Raw genomic sequence first — 18,641 nt, 5'->3', positions numbered from 1 at the left:
GTTACTTGGAACGCAGTTATTAAAAAAGTGTAATTTTCTGTAATGTTTTTGAGTATACAGGAAACAACTGAGGGTAACTGTATACATGTATGTTATAGCACATATATGATCACACAAATTAGGTAAATTTCTTGAAGAAGGGATCAATGAAGATTCCGAAAAACATTGTGGAGTGTGGTTGAAGAAGACAGAAAAGAAAAAAAACGTTCAACAAAAATCACACGGAGGGGCATATTTATGAGTGGCTTGTGCTGCCGGAACGTCACTTTTTCTGATGCTCCAGTGGCACAAACCGCTCAACCATATCTATGAGGCTACGCAAAGCCACTTTGTGTGGCTTTTCATCGCCTCATAGATATGAAGTAAGGCAAGGCTGCACAAGTCACTGAGTTGCCTTACTGTGCACCAGGGAGGCGTTCAATGGGTGTTGCAGTAGGTTACCCCATTCAACTCACATGGTGTTTGATGCTGCCCTAGGTTTACTTAATCATGTAAACCTGGGGCAGCGCCAAAACCTTACGCCTCCCCAGAGCAGGCGTGAAAAGGAGAAATGTTTTTATTTCTCCTCATTTTTTGCACCTTTAATGTGTGCTGCATTTTGCAGCATACATAGAAAGAAGAAAAAGCATCTCAGGATTGTTTTTGTGCAGGAAGGTGTACGTTCCTGCACAAAAACAATCCTGCATGCATCGCAGGCACCCCTGCACCATTGTGCAAGGGTGTCAGCCTTGGCGATAGCAAATTGTGCTCCAGCGCAGGTGGGAGAGGACAGGAATGCACCGTATTTCATAAGTCAAGAAGACTTGTGGCGCTGCTCTATGCCAATTCCCCCATAAAGGAAGGTACCAGTTATTATATTTTAAGGGGGAAACGGCGACTACAACGTTGCCGTTTCCACGCATAACTTTAACCACGCATGCATTACAACGCATGCGTGGTTACCACGAATAGCCTTTACCACACATACCTTTACTACGAGATATGTAATAAAGGCATGTGTGGTAAAGGTAAGGGTAAACAGGTGACCAAAAGGGGGGTTGGGGGGTGTCCCCCACCAAAAAAACTCACGAGTTGAAGCCGCGATGTGGAGAAAATCTGTTTCGTTAGAGGAACCGGAAAGACACTTCTGGTTCCTCTTTACGACGTGCGACATGACATCGGAAGAGCTTGGAGAGGAGAGCTTGGAGAGGTAAGGGGGATATTAGTATTTAAGAAGAAAAAAATAAGGGATGAGGGGGTTGTGTAGAGAAGGGGTAAAATATCAGGGTAAAAGGGAGGGGTATATAATAAAAGGGTTTGTGGGTGGGAATCAGAGCAGTATATGGAAATGGGGAAGGGATCGGAGATAACCTTTAGCAAGAACATGCAATTAACATGCATGGTTTAACAACGAAAAACGTTGTAAAAGCATGCGTGGTAAAGGCATTTTCGTGGTAAAGGTTATGCGTACTAATGATATTCTCGTTGTAATGCATGCGTGGTAAAGGCATGCGTTGCAACGGAATGCGTTGTAATATCATGCAACTATTTTAAGGTTGATGAACAAACCTCCCTTAGTAACATTTCTAGCAAATTACGCAAAATGTCTAGGGAGCTTTGGCGGATGGGAAGATATTCTACAAGAATGCATTATGTTTGTTCTTACAATGACATATTTCACATTTGAAATATTGCAATGAGGCTCTGTTTTTCTGAATAAAAACCTATTACAGCAAGTGTACTGGCAAATTGCAATTGGTTTTCAAAGAGGCCTGCAAAGTGGTAGATCCAGCCTAGTTCTTGTAAGTGTCTCACGCTTCCCTTTGTGGATACCCCCCTCTAACCCGAATTGGGCCCTTCCCAAAACTTTGAAGAACACAGCTCTACACTTTACGTAATTAATTTTTTCTTAGGGGTGAAACACAACAGTAGGACACGTTTTGTTCATGTGCTCTTGTCTGTTTCTCGAAATATTTCTTTTTTCAAAGACAGTAATGGGTGGTGCAGTATAAAACCATGGCAGCCGGCACAGATCTGGAGTGGTGAGGCGGGGAGATGGGGGAAATAAAAAATGTAATTAACCTTGCCTCCTCGTTACATCCTCTCGCCGCGGCCTCTTGCTGCATCCTCCTCATCGCTACTCTCCTCCTCATCCCCCCGTCTGGCACAGGAAGCACCCTGGCTCCCCAGAGCCAATCACAATGCTGCAATGCAGAGTTGTGATTGGTCTGAACGCTGTGGTTCGGCACCCAGACGGGGACTGGATGCCTGGGCATGTTCTCCACCCAGGTTGTAATGCAGCCTGAGTGGAGAACAGGCTAAGTGCGCATGTTGAATGTGTGGCTGGCCCGAGACTCCTGGCCAAACATTCATGCCCACTTAGGGAGTGAAAACAACTCCTCCCCTTGGCTGCTGTGTCAGCAGAGTAGCCCTGCTCCACCTGGCAAAGCTGCCGCACTCGCAACATGAAAAAATAAAATGATCATAACATTGAGTTATTATCATTTTATTTTTCCTTACATTGTTGAAAAGCAGTGGGGCGACGCTCCTCTGCTTTAGTGGAGAAGCCACCACTGGAATACACTTGTTTCTTTAGAGAACAATGCTCTAGCCTAAAATAAATTAGTGACAGGAGAACATGGTCTTTTCTTAAAGTGTACATTTAAAAAAGAATCAATGTTGATCCTAAAGTTGGCTCTATTGCTTTGCGAGTTTATTACACTGGTTTACCTGATTTTACTTTAAGTACAATTTCTCACCCTTGTTTTTGTATTATTCATAGGTTCTCTGAATAAATATTTAAAAACATAAAATACTTCTTATAAAAAGACTCTGAAATAATAATAAGGCATTAAAATATTAAGACGGGGGATGTTTTAGATATCTGCCGCTTTTTCAAGTGCATCTGCAAAGTCATGTTTACTTTAGGCACCTGATAACATTTTCTGTTGTCATTTAGCTTTGAGTGTTCATATTAATTTTGACTCAATGTAAGTAGAATGAACCTTAATAATAAAATTAAAATATATGGTTGGCTATTTCGGATTGCCTGCTGGTAAGAGTTTTGAAAACTATATTTTTGTTTATCTATTCTCGAGAATGCAAGAGATTAGACCGATTGTTAGTGGAGAAAGTGGACAACCTCTGCAGACTAGGGGGTCTTTTAGAGATTGACGCCTGTGGGTATCTGCCACAAAAGGAGAGATGTCCATTCTGTGAAATTGTTACAGTTCTCTCTTCCAATTTAGAGGATGGTGAAACACAGGGTTTCCAGTGGCATAGTGCCAGAATATTGTTGTTACATTAAGTACTAAAGATTGCTCTATTGAAGAGATATATGAGTAAATCTGCAACCAATACCATGATATTTTTTCTAAATGATATTTAGGGCAGAATTGTTATTAAAGGCAATAATTTTGTATTCAGTATTCTGACATACAGTCATTTCTGACAGCGGGATTCAGCTGGATCTGCGGAAACATACCCTTGACCTGATGGCTTGTCTAACACTGGGCCACCAGGTTACATTGACGTTCACTCTATCCTGCTTAAGGTTGTGCACTTGCCATTGTTCAGGTTGTTTGTCAAGTTTATTAAATAAAGCTATGATGGGGAAATATGAAATGATCAGAATAACTAAGTTATGTTTTGTTAATCAAATTTAGGACCACATTTTTGCAGAATCCTTTATTTTATGCAATGTTTATGGATGGACGCATGTATATCTTTTATTGAAGATTTACAATCAATTATGTTAATTATGTTGATATCACAAGCATAATTTCACTGATTTCTATTGGTTAATGTCTACAGAGATGAGGTGCCAGAGGCTGCTATGAATATTCTGGAGCCTGTCCTGGATGTAAATTTAAGGCTAATAGGAGCGGTATCTTACTTTAAGCCACCAGTTCATCTGGCGGGATCTTTGGTGAAATACACAAGTTTAGAGGTGCATGGTCAATCTCTGTTTGACCATATGATACTGTTGTGTGCCCTATGTCCATTGTCTTCCTTGTTGATAATGTCCTCTACTACTTTCAATTAACATAAACTGGCATTATCTTATTTGTCTAATAAAGTATTTGGAGATATGAGCTTGAATTTAGTTGAGGAGGGGGTCTTATACAAATTTCTATTAGCGGTTCCATTAGACCCCATATATGTTGAGCAATTTTCAAGAAATCAAGCATCTCCTGCCAACTCATACAACTTGGATAAGATGGATATTTTATTTTGACATTTAAGCTTCTTATTCCTAGAATGCTAGAAAACTTCAAGGCAGCTACATGGGCAAGTAGAAGTGATATATCAATTAATTTCAAGGGTAAAGATAAAGTGGACAAGAGGCATGGATCATATACCTATTATGGTAACGGAAAAGGACCCCATTAGTGGAGATTCTCCCTTGGCTCCAACTTTTAGATTGCCTTGCCTGGTACCAGACATTGGAAGAGATGTTAAAACCTTTCCTGCAATTTTGGCAAAAAGAGTGTTTATCACTTTGGGGCTTATTACAATGTCGGCACCGTCGCGGAAACGGGACTGACCAACTTCCGGTCGACGGTCCGACCGCCTAATTACGATGCAACCGCACATGGTGCGGTGCATCGTAATTAGGCGGTGGGACCATATGCTATGGCCATAAACTAGCCATAGCACAAGCTCCCATAAGGAAATGGGAGGTTGTGTTCCTCCCTGCACCATGTGGTAGGCACCTCAGGTTGCCTGCCACATGGTGCAGGGATCAACAGAGGTGCCACTATAGGTGACCCCTCGGCCACCAACCAAAGGGCGCTGCTTGAAGGGGGCCCTGCTAGGGGCCCCCAAACTCGCTTTCAGTCAGGCTTTCCATTTCGAAATCTCCGGCATGGAAAGCCTGCCGGAAACTGAGTATCGTAATGTGGCCGGCGTAAAACGCCATCCATATGGATTACGTGCCGGTTCTGGAAGCCAGCTGGACTGACCGGTTGGTTTCACTTCCGACTGCCCAAATTGTAATTATGCGGTTGGAAGTGGAACAGATGATCTCGGTCTGAAAGCCTCCGACCGATATTGTAATTGGCCTCTTTATTTTGATGATTTGATTATTTTTTATTTAACTCCCACTGACCTCCAATAAAGTTTTAGCACTGTACAAATCAACTCACAATCCCACTTCTTAAAATTGAATATTGAAAAAAGTAAGACACTACATTTTTCTAAATTTCACAATCTGGAACAATTAAATTTGAAACTAGATAATAAAAAATTGGAGCGAGAAAGACAGTAAACTATCTGGGGATTTTCTTGCCCAGAATAGTTCTGCAACCACCCACATTCAACAAATAAACATTCAATCATTAGTTCTTGGGTGGGGACGGCAGGGGTAAGATGGGTGTGTAATGCAATGGAAAATAGACACTTTACCCATTTGCTAAAAGTCTATGAGGCAAAGAGTTATCTGACTCTAGTGTTTCCTACTGAGTTCCACAAAAACTACAAATTATCATTCCTCAATACAAAAGAAGGGACAATTGTGAATAGACTGTGAATAGACTGGTGAAGAAGAGTCTTCGGTTCAAGCTTTGCAAATCTCAGTTGGTTTAACAAGTCCCTACTTTATGTTCCTGTTCTGTTGTCATTTAGTTTTGAGCGTTCATATTACTTTTAGGAGCAATGGTACATGTTTAGATCCATAGGGCCAATACTGAAGTAGAGGTTTGCTTTTTGGACTGATAATCAATTGACTTGAAGGAAACAATGTTAACAATGTATTTATCTTTTATGTGAACATGAATCTTGAGATATGAATTACAAGCTGATTTTATGTCCATGTTACAAAATCTATAAGTACTTCTCTTGAAGCAGATGTCGCCCCCTAAGACCTATGATACAAGTCGTGCTTGCCCTCCCAGCCCTCAACCCAACCCGCAAAGGAGCCCCAGCTTTGATCCAATGACCTACAACACAGGCCGTACTAGTCCTCCCCCATATCTCCTGTACATGGAGTCAGAACAGCTCCTGAACCACTGCCCCCTACCCTCTATCACCCCCACCTGATAGGGACATGGCCTCTCTGCTCTCCAGAGCTACCAAACTTACCCAGAGCATTCACATCTCTATCTTGAAATAATTGAACCTCCCCCACCTCGCTGAACTCTCCCTCGCCAACCTCATGCCCCTGCCTAACTCCACGCCCCCGCACTCGACAGACACCCTAAACAACCTCTTCCGCTAGTCTTGAGACAGCTTAGTCCCCGTAAATAACCATGCCACCTCTCAGAGGAAGAAACCCTCGCTCTGGCCCTCTCCTACACCTCTTCACCAACTCTAAGTCCACTAGACCTCACTGAAATTGAAATCCTGGCCATCCTCTAAGATTACAACTCCACCACAGCTACCCCTCTTCCCCTTGACGGGAATGCTGAACATGCCATCCGCTCGGTCACTATCAACCCCAACAGGCCAGCCACCCTCCGTAACAGAGCTGTGGTCAAGAGCAATCTAGCACCTATCCACCTGTCTGCCTAGACTCCTGAAATTCTGCCCAAATCCTCCCTGTCTGGTCTTTTAATCAATTGCTGATCGCCAGCTAAGCACGCCGCAGATATTGCTGATCTCATCCTTTGCAAAAACTTCGACTTAGCAGTCCTATAGAATCATGGGTCAATGAATCCTCATCTCCATGCCTGGACCTCCTAGTCTCCCCTAACTACAACATCGCAAGGCTGGACAGACAATCTAACAAAAAAGGAGGAGGCATAGCCTGCATCTACCACTCTAATCTTTTTGTCACTGAACTTCTGGTGGACAACACCGAATCTTGCGAATACCTCGCTCTCGCTATTTGCAGCAACTCCACCCAACTATGCAACCTTCACATCTTTTACCACCCTCCAGGCAGGAACGACTCTTTCACCGACCACCTCATGGAAATCATCACAGCTAAGATTCCCACCAATACCAAAGATATTTTCATAGGCGATTTTAACTTATACTGGAACGATCCCAAGGATCCACATGTCAACACCATCAAAGACCTCCTGCCAGATCAAGCCCTGACCCAAGCCTGCTCACTACCGACTCACTCAAAAGGGCCCACCCTTGACTGGATCATCTCCAAAGAATCAACTGTCAAGCTTATCTCTATTGACCCATGCGATTGGTCTGACCATCATACCATAACTTCCATCTACCTGGCACCTACAAGACAAAAGCACCGCAACCAACGATTCCTAAACGCTGGATCAGAAACACCAAGAACTTGGACCAAAGTGAACTTGAGGCCCGATGCAAATCCGACCTCCTCCCCTTCGCATATCACAACAGTCAGTGACCTCAATGATCACTACTCTGCGACCATCTCAAACATCCTGGACGATCTAGCCCCACTAAAACTGAAAAGAACCCAAATCAAAGACAGAAACCCCTGGTTCATGGGATCCCTTAATAACGAGAGGAGAGCCCTCCGGCAAGCTGAAAGATCCTGGAGGCAGCACCCCTCTACCGCACATCTAAAACTCCTCCGCCAGGCCAGAAAAGCCTACAACAGGAACATACTCAACTCAAAAAAATACTTCTTCAGAACGGAACTTGAGAAAGCCAAGAACAGACTCCACTAGCTCTTTGAATTGGTCAAACACCAATCTAATAAACTGGCCAAAACATCGAAAGAAACCCCCAGATCTCTTATATCCTCAGAGGAATTCTCCTCTTTCTTCAGTGACAAAATCTTGGCCCTTGGAAACGAACTCAGCGCCATCACACACCCTCAACCCCTTCCTGACCCGCCTCCTCCCACCACGACACACCCACAGGCTCCTCCCAAAAATCACGCTCACTGGACTGTCTTCAAAGACTATGACGAAGACTCCATATCTAAAATCCTTTCTACTTTAAAACCAAACAACCATTTCAATGACCCGCTTCCTGCCAACTGCCTAGCGGTCATCGCCCAATCCATTATTCCCAGCTGGACTACAATAATCAACGCCTCCCTCCAGCAGGGAACGATGCCTGACTCTCTAAAAGCTAGCCAAGTCCTCCCCATCTTGAAAAAGCCGTCGCTGGATCCAGCCTCCCCCGACAACTTGAGACCCATCTCTCAACATCCCCCTCTTGGCCAAAGTGCTGGAGAAATGTGTGCAACAGCAGCTAAGTCACCACATCAACATCTTCCACCTCCTTGATGACTTCCAATCCGGATTTAGACCAGGGCACAGCACCAAAACCACCATGCTCCACATCGTGGATGATTCCCTCCAAGCCCTCGACCAAGGCAAAACTTGTCTCCTAATCCTCCTGGACCTATCCTCGGCCTTCGACACAGTCAACCATAAAAAATTACTCGAACGCCTCAAACTCAGAATGGGATTGGATGGCACTGTTCTAGATTGGTTTAGGTCCTTCCTCCACAACCAGTCACAGAGGTTCCTGATCAACGGCAACCATTCATCAACATCCCCGGTCACAGTTGAAGTCCCTCAAGGATCAACCCTGTCCCTCACCCTTTTCAACCTCTACCTAGAACCGCTTACCGAAGTATTGCCCGCAGCTAATATCTCCTATCATATGTACGCTGATGACACCCAGATCTACATCAAAACCTCTTCTCTCGAAGAGATTCTCTCCCTGAACGAAGCCCTGAAACTCACCATCCAATGGCTCGCATCCAATCAACTCAAACTCAATTTAAAGAAAACAGAATTTCTCCTGATCTCCCCTCCCAATGCCAACCTAGAGATTCAATCATGGATTAAGGCTATCACAGCCTTAAATTGCCCACCGACCATTGTGAACTCGGCTAAATCCCAGGGAATTACCCTTGACACCAACCTTAACATGCTAGACCACATAACCTCTATGGCTAAAACAGCCAGATTCCACCTGAGCTATCTTAGGAAATTGAAACCCTTCCTTGATGCTCCCGACCTGAAAATGGCAGTCCAAGCACTCGTCATCTCTAGACTGGAATATGGCTGCTCAACCCTCTCGGGTTTACGCAAGATCTCCCTGGCACCTCTTAAAGCCTGCCTCAATGCGGCCTCCAGATTTCTTACCGGCACAAGGAAATACAATCATATTTCCCCACACCTGAAAGCTCTCAACTGGCTTGCCCTAGAGACAAGAATACAGCTCAAACTAGCATGCATCACGCACAAAACTTTACATTCTAACTCCCCTGCATATCTGACACAGAATCTTGTGATCTCTGGAGGAACCAGAAACTCCCGATCTGCCAGAGATCTCCTGCTCCACCCTGCACGCTTTTGGGGAAAAAAACGTACAATCGGGCCTTCTCAGGGGCTGCTCTAAAAATATGGAACTCTCTCCCACCCGACATGAGAAGAATCCCCTCACTGACTCGCTTCAAAAAGGATGCCAAAACCTTCCTTATGGGCAAATTTCTTGTCTAATATTGCCTCAACTACTTTTATGGCCCCACCTATGGCGGTCCACTACCTCCCTTCTGACTACCGGGTCACCCGAAACATCAGAAACTTGGTACCTGGTCTGAATAATTGTAAACGTATTCTGTAAATATGGTATCTTGCTTTGAGTAATTGGTTATGTAAACTGTAAATACATGCTCCTCTTTACCTTATGTATCCGGCACCATATTACTACTCGAGCTGTAATTGGTCGATTCTAAGTCTGTCTGTATATTGCTTTGCTCTGCTGTAAAGCGCTCTGATACCCTAATGGGTCAAGTTCGCGCTGTATAAAACACATAGTATAAAATAAAATAAATAAATGAGGAAGTACTAAAATAAATTATGATTTCTTCCACTAAATCTGATTATTATTGAATGTTTACAATTTTTAAAACCTTGTTATTATAATATCAACAATATTTTATTGTTGGTTTTTTTCATTATGCGTGAAGATATGTTCACCTCCTGTGGAGGTTATGAAACAAATAAAATATTGAATTGAATTGAAAGCTTATTAATGTTTATTTGTAATGCAACATTTTGGTAGTGATACAAATCGTACTCAGAATTCAGGTACGGTAAGCCTTTGACATAAATATCCAAGGACTATACAGCAACAGCAATAGCACCCTAAATTGATTTGTCAGGGCTACATTGGTTACTACCTTCAAACTCATATTTGATATATAGGCTATTGTGGGCCGAACAAGGAGTTACAACTAATTAAAAAGAGCCCAAAAACATAGACTTTTACAGGAAATAAGGTTTAAGCATTTGGTCACTTTCCACCCACTCTTTATACACAGAACCTACATAAGCTGAAGTTATTCTTTTTGTATTATTACCAGATGGTAACTGGCTAATTTTCCTTGGGTGGTTTGTTGACTGGTTGAAGGTTGAGATAGTAATCAGTCCATCAATTAGGCATTTTGTAGCACAAGTACTGCCCTATTCCTGGTATCGGAATTTGGCTATTCTGCTAGGCAATATGGTGCATGTTTCTGGTCCTGTTGGATTGCTCCATGATTTTTAACTTTGAAACCAGTGGCCACGTATCAATGGACGGAGTAAAGCACAAGCCTCAGTTGCCTGGTTTCATCATGGATTTCTTCCCTTCATCAAAATATACATGACAAAAACACTTATGTTTTCAAGAAAGACACTACAAGAATCTGAGGAACAACCTCAGAGTAAGTGAGGCCTGTGTGACCGATCTTGAGTATTTCTTGTTACAACTGGTACAATGTTCGATAGGTGAGCTCGTCCAAAATGGTGATCTCCAATTCTGACTATGCATGCAACCTTGTTAAGTGTCATCTTAGAGTTTGGGCTGATATTGAAATCTCACATGCAATTGAAAACAATCTCAGCAGGCTAACAAATGTTTTTGCTGTGTTAGTTTTGAAATTGTATTCCAGAATCTTACTTACACACGGTGGTCCAAGCTCTGATCCTGCCCAGCTTGCAGTCAGGTTCAGTAGGTAAAATCTTTTCACCATTGTGGTATCTAGGTGTTATTGTTTCCCGCTGTGAGTGATGCACTTTGGACATCTTTGTATGTTGGGAAGAAGGTGTCTATATCTCTATGTGATTTGGAACCCATATCGTTTCATTCACACTGTACAAATACAACCCATATATTTATTTATTTTATTTTATACTATGTGTTTTATACAGCGAGAATTTGTGTGGATAGATATATATATATCGAAGAGTTCCAACTCCCACTACTTCGAACCTCCTCGCGGCGGCGGCGAAGAAGGAGACTTAGACCCCACTGAACTTCAGGTAAAGTATTTATTACGATTTACAACCCACGCATGACGCGTTTCGGGCCTCAAGAGACCTTGATCAAACTACTCCAACAAGAAATAACTTTACTGACGACCTGACGCGTTTCAAAGCACTGGCTTCTTCCTCAGAGGTCACAGTAATTGTCAACAGTCCACAGGGAACTCCGTAGGTTACGTTCTGTAACTACTGCAAACTCTGCCTTCAGTAGGACGCGCATTTGCGCGCTTTGCATTCTGGGACGTGTAGTCCAAACGGGATATCTATTTTTGCCTTAAGTAGGTTCTGTGCGACTGTTCCATTACACAATAAAACCCTGAGTGGGCCTTGGAGCAGTTTCCTTGGTCATGATTAGTCCAGGTTTGCAGTACCGCATTCAGACTAGAATGGTTCCAATCCACGGCCTCCTGTGGGTCACACTGGATGTTGCTCCCCCCCACGGCAGGACTACAGTGTAATAATGTGAATAAACAAATGCCCAAGCATGTAGGGATGCACTCACTGCAAGCCGCACCAGCCGGTTCGCACAGAACCTACTTAAGGCAAAAATAGATATCCCGTTTGGACTACACGTCCCAGAATGCAAAGCGCGCAAATGCGCGTCCTACTGAAGGTGGAGTTTGCAGTGGTTACAGAACGTAACCTACGGAGTTCCCTGTGGACTGTTGACAATTACTGTGACCTCTGAGGAAGAAGCTAGTGCTTTGAAACGCGTCAGGTCGTCAGTAAACTTATTTCTTGGTGGAGTAGTTTTGCCTGGTCCTGTCCTTTCAATTTAACGCCGATGGAGATGCTTGTTACAGGAGGAACCGGCTGGTGCGGCTTGCAGTGACCATGTCATGAGTGATGTAATATGTGACGTCATCAGCAGTGCATTGCAGGGGCGCGAGTTATAGTTAGCTGAACTAACTATAACGGGGGAATTTCTCTGGTTTTGTTCGAGTGAAATGTCCAACTAACTATAACTTTCCCTAAAACCTATGGTTTTGTTAGTGAATTTCTAAGGTTTTTTAAATGCTAATTTCTAACTATAACGTGCCTGAAACCTAAGGTTTTTTCAGTGAATTTCAAAGGATTTTTAAATGCTAGTTTCTAACTATGCCTACAGAGGTAGGACATGTGATCAAAGAAGAAACAACGCACAGAAAGAAAAAAAAGAAATGCAGAAAGAAGCAACAGAAGTCCACAAAGATGAAGAAAAGTGCAGGAAGAAGAAGAGATGTGCAGAAATAACCAACAGAGGAGCATAAAGTCCTCCTGTGACCACAACTTTTTCAGACGGGTACTGGTGGTAACTGACTCTGACTAACCAGGCCTAGAGCCAGTGCTATGCTAAAAGACACTTAGAATACAGTGAAAACACCTACATACACTTGGAAACACTATGCATTGGCGTACCCTGTGATTAGCATGACCTCCTCTGTTAGTCCCTAGTGCATAATAGGGCAGGGGAATTAAAACTACCTCTTAAAACACGCCACGGGGAGCGTTTGCACACTGGTGAAGGGAGGGGGGGCTGAGGTTACATGTGTACAAACACGCACTGTGGCCGTTTTATGTTGGGGGATAAAGTCCCCTTGAATCCTGAGGGTACCTGGGGTCCAACTAGCCCACCAAGTACCCCTCCAGTAAGTGCCACAGAGCTGCGTTGCAGAGAGGTGTAAAAAGGGGCATGGCCTGGACCATATCTCTGCAACGCAGCTCAGTGGTGGTTACTGGAAGCACCTGGTGGGCTAGTTGGCCCCCATGGGCCCTCAGGATTGAAGGGGAATTAATTCCCCAACTTAAAACGCGCCACAGGGTGTGTTTGCACACGTCACCTCAGGCCCTGCATCCTCCCTTCACCAATGTGCAAACGCACCCTGTGGTGTGTTTTGAGTAGGGGGATAAAGTCCCCTTGAATCCTGAGAGTCCCTGAAGTCCAACTATCCCACGAGGTACCTCCAGTAAGTGTCACAGAGCTGTTTTGCAGAAAAGTGTAAAAAGGGGCGTGGCCTCTGTACACCTCTCTGCAACGCAGTTCCCTGGCGCATACTGGAGGTACCTGGTGGGCTACTTGGCCCCCAGGGACCCTCAGGATTCAAGGGGACTTTATCCCCCAACTCAAAACATGCCACGGGGTGCGTTGGCCCCCAGGGACCCTCAGTATTCAAGGGGAATTAATTCCCCAACTTAATTTTTGCAAATTTTAATGCAAATCACTGTCAATATATAACAGGAAATCCTATTGGTTTTGTCAAGGGGTCATTGCAATGCCTGTCTACAAACATTTAAAGGCAGCATTTGTAGTCAAAACAACATTAAACACGTGTTAGTCTTTCTTTTACACTCCTAAGGCCACACAATGCATCCATAAGACCAACTACATGGGGTCCCTACATTCCCAAGCTGAAGAGCAAAAGCTCCTGCTCTGGGAATGCTTACAAATATCATCATATTTTCCTGGAGTTATGATCTATTGACCCAAGGAGACACAGGGTATTTTTATAAGTATTTCTGGGAGACTGCTGAACTGGGCACTACCATGCACCAAAATATATATGTTAGCCCACAAAGGGCATTATGGGGCACTCCTTCCCGAAAGCAATGAATAATAAATTAACAGGTGATCATTTATTATTCTTTGCTCATGTTATTTTTTTTATATTTTTTGTATGGGTGTACTGGTCCCACCTGGGACACCCATGGGTTTTTACATGCATAATAATAATAATAATAATAGTAATAATAATAATGCAAATTACTATTACTATTACTATTATTATCATCATTATTATGAGTGTTATTGTAATAACAACAACAATACTACTACTAATACTACCACTACTACTAATAGTAATAGTAATAATAATAACTAAACAACACCAAGAACGATAATAAGAATAACAATAATAATAATAATAATAATAATAACCATAATCATAGTCATAATAATAATAATAATAATAATAATAATAATAATAATAATAATAATAATAATAGTGTTTCACTGGTGTTGGTATTAATATCCTTATGATGATTATTTTTCATTTTGACGTTTTTTTCATTATTTGTATCTCTGTCGCTACTATTATGATCAAAGGAATAATTGGCTTTACATTTTTAAAGTTTTTTGTTTTGCAGATTTTAACTAGGGCAGCAATTATTTTAACATAAGTCTGTCTTGTTCATATTTTGCAAATGCAACCTCTGTACGAATCCTCTACTGCACTTTAGATTCAAAAATAGATTCTCACAGACTGAACATTTTAAAACAAAAATACATATTGAGAGTATCTAATCTATAAGCAATATGTATTCATACACTTCGAATACAACAATGCAAACTGACACAATACTAATTGTACCACCTTTAAATTAGTCTTTGTTACATTTTGGAATTAATTTGAAGATACTAAAAGCTGTGTGCTTTCCTGCAGACGGAATTCCAGTTGCAGGACAGGGAGTACTTTCGGTATATGCAGATCCGTCATGCGCTATGCTCCGTCTTCCCGGATGTTGCCTCCATCCCGGAGTATTCCCCTCTGGAGGACAGAGTGCTAGATGGACATGTACTGGAAAGCACGATTTCACTAATCTATAAAAAACTTAGTAATGACCGCGCGGGATTGCTAACTAGCCTTCGTGAGGCATGCGTTGCCGATGGATTGGAGCTGGACGACGAGGACTGGGTCTCTGCGGTGGCCTCCCCGAAAGAGGTGGCCATACCGGCCCGCCTTCGCTTCGTCCAGCTCAAGATACTCCATAGGGTCTACGTCACGGGGCCAAGGCTATTGCGTATGGGCTATGCTGTGGACGGGCTGTGTAAGCGTGGGTGTGGTTCTTTGGGGACCTTTCTTCATATTTTGTGGGACTGCCCGGAGGTGGAGCCATTCTGGCGTGGTGTGCATGAGGTCCTGCGGGTGGTTACGCGTGTGTCGCTGCTGCCTGAAGCGAGGAGATGCCTTCTGAATGTGTGGGAACCAACCGACTACTCGGCGCCACAGACGTGGTGGGTGACTCTGGGATATATGGTGGCCAAACGCGACATTGCCCAACTGTGGGGTTCCCAGAGGTCGCCGACCGTCTCGGCCTGGAAGGACAACATGGACTGGTGCATGTTTCGGGAAAAGGTGGTGTATGTTGCGAGAGGTAAGCCTGGGACATGGGTGAAAGTATGGGGCCCCTGGAACGCCTACTGCGGGGGAATCTGTACCCCGCCGTTATTGCCCGATCCGTCTCCGCCCCCGTCCCCTTAGCCGGTTTATCGCCCCGGTACCGGGCACTGAGTCCACCTAGTCCCTGTCCTGACCTTTCCCCCCCCTTGATACTCCTATGGATTGGTAGGGTCCCCCTTCTAGGGGAGCACATGTTGCTGTTTCCGATTGTGGGTTGCCTTGTGGATTTGTTTCCTGTTGTTATTTATATCAAAAAGAAACCGTTATATGGGGTTCGGATGGTGTGGCTATCAACGCTGCTAACTCCTGTGCATTTCCCTTTGCCGCAGCATGCGCGCTATTGTTTGTACCATATGCGGCCGGCCTGAAGGTTGTAGGCCCATCTTTGTATATTTTTTGAATTTTGTAATAAACGGTTTCAAAAAAAAAAAAAAGAAAAAGCTGTGTGCTTTCGATAATCACTGCACCACTTCCAATGGGAGTATCTAGTTTCAGGCTGCCATTCTTTGTCTAACATCCTTCTGATGTGCTTTAAATAGGTGTAGTTGTTGTATGTATATATTTTATCCAGTACTGATGGTAGCTCTGAGAGTATTAGTTCGGATTCAGGTGACAGTAGCATAAATAACCTGCAAGCATAAGTACCGACTAACTTTTCACCATCAGAGGAATTGGGGGGCATATTATCAAGGACGGCGTTACAAATTATCGCCGGTTTAGCGGCAGAAAACTGCCGCTCGATCGGCGATAATGGGCTTGATAATATGCCATTGAGAATTCCAATAGAAGTCCATGTTCTGGTGCGAACATGGGCTTCTATTGGAATTCTCCAGGGCATATTATCAAGCCCATCATCGCCGCTTTAGCGGCAGTTTTCTGCCGCTAAAGCGGCGATAAGTTTAACGCGGTCCTTGATAATATGCCCCTGGGTTTTTTAATTCAAGATCGCCGCCAAACATTGCGCCCACGCAATCCAGCCAAGAAAAGCGGCGAAGGAGAAATAAATGCAGGAAGCAGAGGCGCAAAATCAGGAGGCAACAACAGAGGAGAGGGGGGAGAGGGAAAGAAATGGCCTCGACAATAAAAAACCCCATAAACTCTCAAAACCCTGATAACACCGTCATAAATCTCTCAGATACAGTGCTCACATCGGCTGAATTACAACTTCTCTCCCTGGGTTTGTCTTTTTGCCCGGTTGCAGGTTTCAAATATGTGCAAACGAGTATGACATTTTCAAATTCATACGAAAATTAAAGCTCCTCAAATACTTCAAATTAAACAAGGCTACAGAAACTGCTTCTACAATTGCTACACAGAATGCACCTAGTTCAACTCTTGCAGTGTCAGGCATAGATGCACTCCGAGCTGTGCACTCGCTAGCCTTCAATGAAGAGAACATTGATATTTCCACCCAGGATGAACTTCGAGCAATGGGTGGCCAAGGAGCCAAACTATCTAAAAGTCCATTTTGACTGCCTTCAACTTTTATCCCCTTAATGCCTAAAGATGCTATCGACACATTCAGTGAATGTGTCATTGAAGACCTCAAAAAATTGAACAGGAAAATTACAAACACAATCAGAGAAAATATACTGAAATACAATATACCAATTTGATGCGCAAGTTGCAAGTCAAAAGCGATATAATCGTCAATAAGGCAGATAAAGGCGGCAACATTGTGATATGGCCTAGGACTTTGTACTTGGAAGAAGCCCATCGTCACCTTAATGACACGTCATGTTATAGATAAGCCACTCATAATGACCTAAGAGCTATTAAAGAATCCATATTTAAAGAGTTGGCCCAGTGGAAGAGAATTGGTTTGTCAAGTAAAAATGAACACTGCTTCTTAAAGAATGACCATCCTATCACACCCATACTCTATTTTGTCCCCAAAATCCACAAAAACACTTCATCTGTACCTGGGAGACCCATAATATCGGCACAAGACAGTATACTCGAGCCCATGTCAAAATATGTGGACTATTTTCTGCACAACTTTGTGGAGAACCTTCCATCGTTCATCAGAGATACGGGTCACTTCTGGTCCAAATTACAAACAGTCACATGGAGTGAAAACTATTTACTTATAGTGATGGATATTTGCTCTTTATATACAAGCATAAATCACAGCGAAGGTTTGCAAGCAGTGAAATATTATCTGGGTCAATGTAGAATGGAATGTTACCAACATAACATCATGCTCCTTAAAATGATCGAATTGTGTCTCATGAGCAATTACTTCATGTTCAACAAAGAAGTACATCAACAGTTACGAGGTGTGGTGATGGGGGCATGCTTCTCACACATGCTTGCACATTTGCTAGTGGGAGGAGCATGTCCTCAGTAGCACCCACAAGGAACTGTTTGATGCCCATATACTTCATTGGTGGCGGTTCATAGACGATGTCTGTGTGATTTGGAATGGATCTATTGAATCTGCTAAGAAATTTGTAGATACAATCAATGACAATGAACTGAACTTAAAATTTACTGCCGACATAAATGCTCAAAGTGTACAATTTTTAGATGTAGAGTTGTATGTGACCAATCAAACTATCCACACTAGACTCCACAGAAAGAGCACTGCAGGCAACTCAGTGCTCCATGCTAGCAGCTCCCACACCAACCACGTTATCAGAAGCATTCCTTATGGAGAGTTCTTAAGAATAAGGAGAATCTGTAGTTTGGATACAAATCTCAAACTCTGTCAGAAGGAAGCTCTCCAAAGATGTATAGCTCGAGGATACAAAGTGAAAGAGCTGAAGGCTGCTATGGAAAGGGCTAATAGTCAATCTAGAGAGGATTGCCTACGTAGTGCCAGTATCATCACCACTTCTACCACCTCTGAAATATCACCTAAAGATAGCGACTCAGTGAGACTGACAACATACAGCAGCCAGGAAAGGCAAGTCAGAAAAATTATCTATAAAAAGTGGCCAATAGTAATGACTGATCTCACTTAATCCCAAATTTTGCCTACTCTGCCCTCTATCACCTACAGAAGTGCGCCCTCAATGAGGGAAGCACTGGTCAAATCCAGTCCTGAGGTGATAAATTCTGGTAACTGTTTGTCCAAGAGGACAGGATTTTTCAAATGCAGCTCATGTCGAGCCTGGAAATTTGGCACAAATACTACGGAGTACACCACTGCCTTTGATTCTCAATCCATCAAGATCAAAGGATTGTTTACCTGTAAAACTGACCATACAATATACGTATTGGAATGCTCCTGTCATCTCAAATATATAGGCAGCACTAAGTTACAAGTATTCAATCGTATACTACAACATCTCCGTGC

This window comes from Triturus cristatus, chromosome 5_2, assembly GCF_964204655.1.
Source record: "Triturus cristatus chromosome 5_2, aTriCri1.1, whole genome shotgun sequence".
Classification (NCBI taxonomy): domain Eukaryota; kingdom Metazoa; phylum Chordata; class Amphibia; order Caudata; family Salamandridae; genus Triturus; species Triturus cristatus.
Note: the sequence above shows the minus strand (reverse complement) of the source record.